Genomic DNA, 8572 nt, shown 5'->3' with positions numbered 1-8572 from the left:
TCAAGGTTTGAACCAAACACTTTGAATCTGACCGATTCAGGCGTTTACCTCTTACTGGGTCAGATTCATACTCTACCAAACAGCCCTTTAGTACATGTACCATTTGCACATTCATGCTGTACATGCAACATTTGAGTAAACACCTCTCCCCCGACCCTTCTAGTTCTACAAGTCTAAAGATTTTAGCTTATTCTCATACGGAAAATACATTACTAATAATTAAATGTTTTCTCTGTCTTTCGCATTCATCATTAAAAAATTCGAATGCAGATGTTTGAATTAAAAATATATGTGGGTGATGAGTAAAGCAAATAACACTTCATAGTCTTGTGGGTGATGAGTAAAGCAAACACAAGACTATGTGTTTTTCTTATGTTTATTAATGTAAATTTGAAATGTTCAATCTTTGATGTCTAGATTAATAAAAGAAAAAAATTATTACGTATGATTCTTAATATTTCTAATCTTATGCTCAATGGAAGAATTTGTAATCACGTAGATTATTATGTTTACTGGAAGAATTGGTTATTCATTGATGCATGGAAATTATAGAATGTTTTATTATGAGTTTAGTCTTCTTCAATTGAAGTTTTCATGATTATCAAAATAACAATTTGGATATGAAGTTTATGTTTTAGGATTGTCGATATCATATATGTTTTATTAGACATTTAGACTACTATACTCATGTTTTCTAAACTAAAGGCGGGCAAAAGAATCGGTTTCAACCTAAACCGATTTAGGGTTTGAAACCAGTTTGTTTTAATGTGTACTCCAAACCTTACCAACTTAGTTCACAAGTTTTTAATGGGAAGAGTAGGCCATATTTCACTTGGCATGTTTATATCATGCAAAGTTAGATATTTTCCTAGACAAATGACTATCATACAAGGTGAGAAACCGAAGCATACAAATTTGATTTTTACTTTGTTCAATAATATGAAGGAATGTTTCCTTTAGTCACAATAATGCCTTCATAACTTGCTAAGGGAATATTATTTGATCATCCCCAAGATCATTGTCCTCCCCATTAGTAAAAAGGAAAATCCTCAAAATTTTAATTGGACATGATGATTTCAACAAAATGCTCGTTTGACTAACGCTTTTTAAAAATGTTTATTAAAATACCATTGGCCTGTCAAACATTTTCGGGGGGGGGGGGGGGTGGGGGGGGGGGGGGGGGGGTTGGGTCAAACAGGTATTTTGTTGTCAACAATAATTAAAATAAACACTTTTGGGATTTTTCTCGTTAGACTGTGTATTGTGAGATTATTAGCAATAGCTATTTATCACGCCATGTCATGGTTATGTAGGTAGTGGTGTAATAACTAATCATATATTAATTTAAGCGTTGTGAGATGATTAAGCTTAAATAGATTTATTTAAAAAAAATTAGTGGGGATAGCCCCACTTTTATTGTGATAGTGTGCTTATAACCATCGTGCATGAGTGGGGGAGCTACTTTGTTGCCTGAATAAGGGTTGTGGTGTTGTGGTATGGCGGGTGATATGACTGGTATTGCGCTTTAATTGCATACCACAACACACAACCTAAGTAAATCTTTTTTATTTCGAGAACTAGTCCACTTGCTATTTATGTTTCACCATTAAAAATGGTGCTCTTTCTTAAGAGTAACTCTCACCGTTAATGTGAATCCCATGACATAGGTTATTTTTCAATCGTCGTGCTTCATTTATCCATCGTCAATCACTATTCTCTGTCTAATTCTTCATCGTTCATATTGGTTTTTGTCTCAACTCATCTACGTTATCCTTATGTTAAGATTTCTATAACTTTTTACTGCTTGATTATTATTTGTTAATTTTTATTGAAAAATTCGTATAGTACATAGGTCTCAAGCTAGTTCTCTATAAAGAACTAAAGTCGTTTAAATATTTTAGGATCTAAATAGAAGTTAAACGTCTTCCTAGTTTTGTATTAGCATCAATTTTAAGATGATTGAAGTTGCTTTTCTTTTGACAATGCTTGTGACAATAGGTATTTAACCATTTTCTATAAGTTGTTACAATTATGGACATGTTTGGTAAAGATATTGTGAGAGATTTTGAGCAAAAAGCGAAAAAGCTTAAGCTCATACTATATAAAACCAATAATACGTTCGTATTATTTATTCCAACTTTATCAGAAAAATAAACCTTTTTTTTACAAATTTTAGTTATTTTTTTATATTTCAATTAGTGTTCGTGTTTGTTTTTTTAAACTATTCATTGTTATTATACTTGAGTGCTTGGTTCGCTTTAACATTATTCAATTATTGTGTGTTGTCATTCGAGATTGTATCTAAAATATGTTATTGAGCAAGACATCCTATCCATGGTTGGACCATGACATCGATCGTGATCTTGTTATTTGGCACTTAATAGCTTGACCGTACCATCAACCATGATTATACTTGATAGTTTCTTGCATGTGCAACAGTGAGACATGGTCTCGAGGTTTGAGTTCTTCGGTTATGAAGGTGCTTTTTTATGGTTCGTTTGGCCATTTGCCAGACTTTTATATTCGTAATATTTTTTGAATATAAAAATTTTCACATAAAATCTACCTAACCTTGTATTTGTTAAGTTTTAAACCTTCTCCTCCCATTTAAAGAGACGAAATATCATATTAGTAGATAACTAGGTTATGTGTATCTTTGTAGGAATTAACTTCAAGGTTTTAAAGAGAGAATTCTAAGAATCTAAGACCATGTGTAGTGGTAACTAAGCACATAGGAGTGTTTTGCGACATGTGGTATCCCAGCTAGTAATGAGAAGTTTTGCAAATTTTACAAAAATTGATGTATTAATAAAAAGGCTCAAAACCTCCTGTAGTCGTTACATTTTGTCTCCATTCTTACAACTCTCGTTGTGTACACAACGAGGCATTGCTCCATTCTCTCTTCTAACTCTTTAGCCATTGCAAAACTTGGCTCACAATGGGAATTAGGGGGAGGTTATACTTGGAGATCGCTTTCCTCACATGATGAGGCCACTTCAAATAGTCTAAATTCTGGATATTGAAAAGTGAGTGTTAAAATAGTTAATTAATGAATGAATATTCATGTCTCTTTTATTACCTGCTACATAAATTACTAAAAAGTTTTTTTTTTTTTTTTTGTAAATTTGTTTAAAATTAATACTAAATTTAATGTTAATATATACATGTTTTTTTATACAACTAATAATATTAATTTATATTATCTTCTCTTCGTTGTCACTTCACACATCCAACAATAGAATAGACACAAGGACCTCTCAACAAACACATCAATTTCCTTGCACATTTAAATGTTGATAGTCATCATGGATTTAATTAATATAGTCTATTAGTCACACATATAAAAAGGAAATTTAATTTATCAAAAAGTACTCTCTGGTCCACGAAAACGGATACTTCTCCTTGACATATGGTTGTTTTTTATGAAACATAAATATTTATTTTGATCTAACTATTAATAGACGGTAAATTTCAAAATTTAACCCTCAAAATAATCAAAAATCACAATACTATAGGTATATTAACACATCAACAAATTCATGTTTTTTTATATCTATTCAACTTACAAAATGCTCAATAAAATAGTATCGTATCAGATATATAAACCAGCTGACATGTATAAAGTTATCGGTATTATATGTCGCGTATGATTGTTTAACATATAAGTGACTGTTTATACGGGGACTATCGTGGATAGCCTATCAATAATGAAAACTGATTGCTTTTTAGTTTTAAGTGTGATATTAACATTATTATTTAAATCACAACTATCACTCATTTTCATAACTTTATCATAAAGTCTTTATCAAAAAATCAAAAATATTATATTATTTTCTATCCAAAAAGTTATTCATATTTTTATTTTTATATTAAACTATTAATCCTAAAAAGAAATAATAATCATTCATTTAAAACTATATATGTAGAAAGAAGCAAATGAACTAGTAAATTTATACATAACATTCTATTTAAAGCAACAGTAAAAAAGGGTTAAAATATCTAACAAATCAACGATTTTTCAAAGCATTTTAATATTCTCCCCATAACTAATATATCCATTTTAAATGCCATTTAACAAGTTGGTTCGAGTTAAGTATGCGATAACTCAATAACAAGCTAGTAACAAAACGATCTAAGCTAGCTCAATCTCAAGTTTCAATCTGAATTAGAAACTTAGCTCGTATTCAACGTTCTACTCGAGTTGTTAAATGACCATGAATATTTATTTTTATAAAAGTCAATAATCTCAATATATTAAAAAAAAAAAAGCCCGAATTAATACAATACAAAACTACCGATATGCAAATAAAAAAAAGCTAATTTGTAAGAGGCAACGAACAAGTTAAGTCAAATCAGCTGAAATACAACAAGTGATATATCTATCTCATCAATTTTCAACTCAAAATCAATATTGATACAAGTGAATTTACTAATTTAAAACTTGGATAAGATTATTATCTAAAATAGTAATAAAAAAAGGTAAAGTAAACAAGGAAAAAATGAAAAAACAGGTGATGAATTGATGATGAAAGTTTATATTTAGAAACAAGTTTGACCAATACAAAGAAAGTCCCTTTGGCATAAACAACTTAGGGTAACAATTATATATGTATGAATATTAATGTACAACCCAACAGTACAAACAAACAAACAATATAAAAGACAAAAACCCCAAATAATAGACCCCCTCTGTCTACCCAATTACAAGATTTTGCAGATATATCAATTAACAAACACCCACTGATGTATTATTATTATTATTATTATTATTATTAGTTCAACTCAACACAACACAACACAACACAACACACAGTCACACACCCTAAATTATTATATTATTATTCCCTTCGATTCCATCTTTGATATCAAGATTCAATCTTTTTCCAAAATGTCTGAAGATGAAGTCGCCGGAAAGCTGAGAAACTCGAATTCCGGCGGAGTCGCTGGCGCCGGAGACTATTCCACGGCATACCCAGATCAAGTTCTGGAGAACGTACTCGAAAACGTCTTGGTGTTCTTGAAATCTCGTCGTGATCGGAGCTCAGTCTCACTGGTGTCTAAATCTTGGTACCGTGCGGAAGCATACACCAGATCGGATCTGTTCATCGGAAACTGCTACGCCGTGGCTCCGCGCCGCGTGACGGACCGGTTCAAGCGACTCCGGTCCGTGGCGTTGAAGGGTAAGCCGCGGTTTGCTGATTTTAGTCTGTTGCCGGCTGACTGGGGTGCGTACTTCACTCCATGGGTGTCTGCTATGGCCACTGCTTATCGTGCGCTGGAAAAGATCTATCTGAAACGTATGTCGATTTCCGATGATGACCTGGCGGTTGTTGCTCACTCGTTTCCGAGGTTTAAGGAGCTTGTGCTTGTTTGCTGTGATGGGTTTGGTACTAGCGGTCTTGCTGTTATTGCTAGCAAATGCAGGTAATTAGATCTGTAATTTATTCGGGTTTCGGGTTTAATTTGATTAACAATTTGTGGGTTTTGTACTTTTGTTTAAAATTTGTTAATTGTGAAATTTATTCGGTTTTCGGGTTTAATTTGATGAACAATTTGTGGGTTTTGTTTAAAGTTTGTTAATTGTGAAATTTATTCGGTTTTCGGGTTTAATTTGATGAATAATTTGTGGGTTTTGTTTAAAATTTGTTAATTGTGAAAAAATTAGGAATCTTCGGGTTCTAGAGCTGATTGAGGACGATGTGACCGACGATGAAGTCGATTGGATATGTGTTTTCCAACCGAGGGGGCAACGAGTTTGGAATCGTTGTGTTTCGATTGTGTGGAAGCATATATTAATTTCGAGGCGTTGGAGAGACTAGTGGCACGATCGCCATTGCTAAAGAAGCTTAAGTTGAATATGTTTGAATCAATTGGGCAACTTTACCAGTTGATTTTGAAAGTACCGCAGTTGACTCATTTGGGTACGGGTTCGTTTAGCCCCTTGGCTGAAATGGTTCAGGTGGATGATAATCAAGAACCCGATTATGCTTCTGCTTTTGCTGCGTGCAGATCGATCATGTGTCTCTCGGGGTTTAGGGAAATTGCGCCTGAGTATCTTCCGAATATTTATCCGCTTTGTGCGAATCTCACATCGTTGAATCTTAGCTATGCGAATATTGATGCGGACCAGTTGAAGCCTGTTATCCGCCACTGTCATAAATTACAGGTTTTTTGGGTAAGTTTTACAACTCTCTTGATAAAAAGTTAAAACTTTAGGTCTTAATATTCATACCATTGTTACAAATTACAGGGTTTTTTTTGTGTGTAAGTTTTATCATTTTTGACTCAAGTACAATGTTTAGGTCTAAATATTTTTTATCATCGTCATAAATTACAGGTTTTTTTGTCGTAAATTTGGGTCCAAGTTCATTGCTTTATTGATTCAAATACAAACTTTATGTCCAAATGTTTATACAATCGTCATAAATTACAGGTTTTATGGGTAATTTCATAGCTTTCTTGATTCAAGTTAAAACTGTAGGTCTAAATATTTATACAATTGTCACAAATTATAGGTTTTTTGTGTAAAGTTTATAACTTTCTTGATAAAAGTTCAAACTTCAGGTCTAAATATATACACAATCATCATAAATTACAGGGTTTTTTTTTTCAACTTTCTTGATTCAAATTCAAACTAAACATCTAAATATTTATACAAGTGTTCATAGCTTTCTTGATTTACATTCTAACTCTAGGTCTAAATATTTATACTACTAGTTTCATAAATTACAGGTTTTTAGGTAAATTGCATTGTTTTCTTGATACAAAATTTTAACTTTAGGCCTAAATATATATAATGGCCATAATTTCAAGTTTTTTTGTCTTAAGTTTTATAACTTTCTTAATAAAAATTCAAACTTTATGTCTAAATATATTTGTACTGTATATCTTTTCATAGGCACTTGATTCAATCTGTGATGAAGGACTTCAAGCAGTAGCAGATACATGTAAAGATCTTCGCGAGCTTCGTGTATTTCCCGTAGACCCTCACGAGCTCCCCGAGGGCCCTGTTTCCGAAGCAGGTCTTCTTGCAATTTCTCTAGGGTGTAGAAAACTGCAATCCATTCTTTACTTTTGTCAACAGATGACTAATGCAGCGGTTATAGCCATGTCCAAAAACTGCCCAGATCTTGTGGTGTTTCGTCTTTGTATAATAGGCCGGTATAGACCCGACCGAGCCACTGGTGAGCCCATGGACGAGGGGTTTGGAGCCATTGTCAAAAACTGCAAGAAACTCACTCAGTTAGCTGTGTCCGGTTTGCTCACAGATCGTGCCTTTAGTTACATTGGTCAATATGGTAAATTGGTGCGAACGTTATCCGTGGCATTTGCGGGTGATAGTGATAACGGGCTTAAATCCGTGCTAGAGGGGTGCACGAATTTGCAAAAGCTCGAGATCAGAGATAGCCCGTTTGGGGATGCGGGTTTACAGGCAGGTTTGCACCATTTTTACAATATGAGGTTCGTTTGGTTGTCTTCGTGTCGAGTGACTCGACAAGGGTGTTTGGAGGTTGCTAGAAGATTGCCGAAGCTAGTGGTCGAAGTTTTTCGTCAAGATGAGGAGGAAGGAGGAGAGAGGGGCGATTTTGTAGACACACTCTATATGTATAGGTCACTCGATGGACCACGGCCCGATGCACCCCAATTTGTTAAGATTCTTTGAAACTATACAATTTTTCAGTAGCTCTGATACTACTGATAATTTGTATCGTTTCAAGATTTGTCGGGCCTAAATGCAGGTTCGTCGTGTTTCATGTCACAAAGATTCGATCTTTCATGTTGGGACGGGGAAAAATGTGATCTTGATTTGTTAATTCAATCGAAAAGCGGTTTCGGTATTGAGAGTTTGTGAAGTTTGTTTAAGAAGGGTGGACTATGATGATGAATTGATGATAGTATTCTTTAATTTGGGAGCTAAAAGATTTGAATCTTGCTTCATGTTGTATTAGATGTTAGATTTTAATAGAACTAGTGATTCATTCACATCTCCTTTTTGACATACTTGTTTTTTTTTTTATTATTATTATGAAAAATGAACCCTTGAATTTATGATCAGTTGGAAAAAGGCAGAAATTGGTGGGGCTTGTATTGTATCAAAAGTGGTCAAATCTAGTGCATTGTACAACTGTAAAAGTTAAGTTGGTTGATTAATTATTTTGGGTTGCTTTTAGATCATGGAAACATGTATCTTCATAAATGTGTTAAAATGCAAGGATTTCAATACAGTGAATATGAATAGGGAAAATTCCTAAAATGTTCTACTAATAAAGAGATTTTATTTGTCTTTGTAAATAAATATTTTTAAGAAATGTCCCATACAAAACACGTCTTAGATGATCTGTTTGACCATCAAACGCGTCTTTCACAACTTGTTGGTCTCCAACGCATCCTTCACAGCATGTTTTTCCCTCTTAGTTGTTCTTTCTGTTTTTCTTAATATTACATTATTAAAATTAATTGTACTCATATTTGTTTTTTTAATAATATTTAATATGTAAAGTTTTAAATACACTTTTGAGACGTGATTCTTTTATCTGTGTGTTGGCATATACTTTACTTAAAACTGAGATTG

General features: G+C 33.2%; 1 pseudogene across 1 annotated transcript; it reads left to right on the top strand.

Annotated features, from left to right (window-relative positions):
* The first annotated feature begins 4663 nt into the window (after window positions 1-4663).
* Window positions 4664-8102, top strand: LOC143554943 (transport inhibitor response 1-like protein; annotated as a pseudogene). Its single transcript, XR_013139112.1, has 3 exons — window positions 4664-5424; window positions 5666-6175; window positions 6899-8102. The product of XR_013139112.1 is annotated as a transport inhibitor response 1-like protein (transcript).
* The last annotated feature ends 470 nt before the right edge of the window (window positions 8103-8572 follow it).

Source organism: Bidens hawaiensis, unplaced genomic scaffold (genome assembly GCF_021521415.1).
Source record: "Bidens hawaiensis isolate Kalapana, Puna unplaced genomic scaffold, B.hawaiensis_p1.1 tig00001032_1, whole genome shotgun sequence".
NCBI classification, from domain to species: domain Eukaryota; kingdom Viridiplantae; phylum Streptophyta; class Magnoliopsida; order Asterales; family Asteraceae; genus Bidens; species Bidens hawaiensis.
This window is presented reverse-complemented; position numbering and strand designations above follow the sequence as displayed.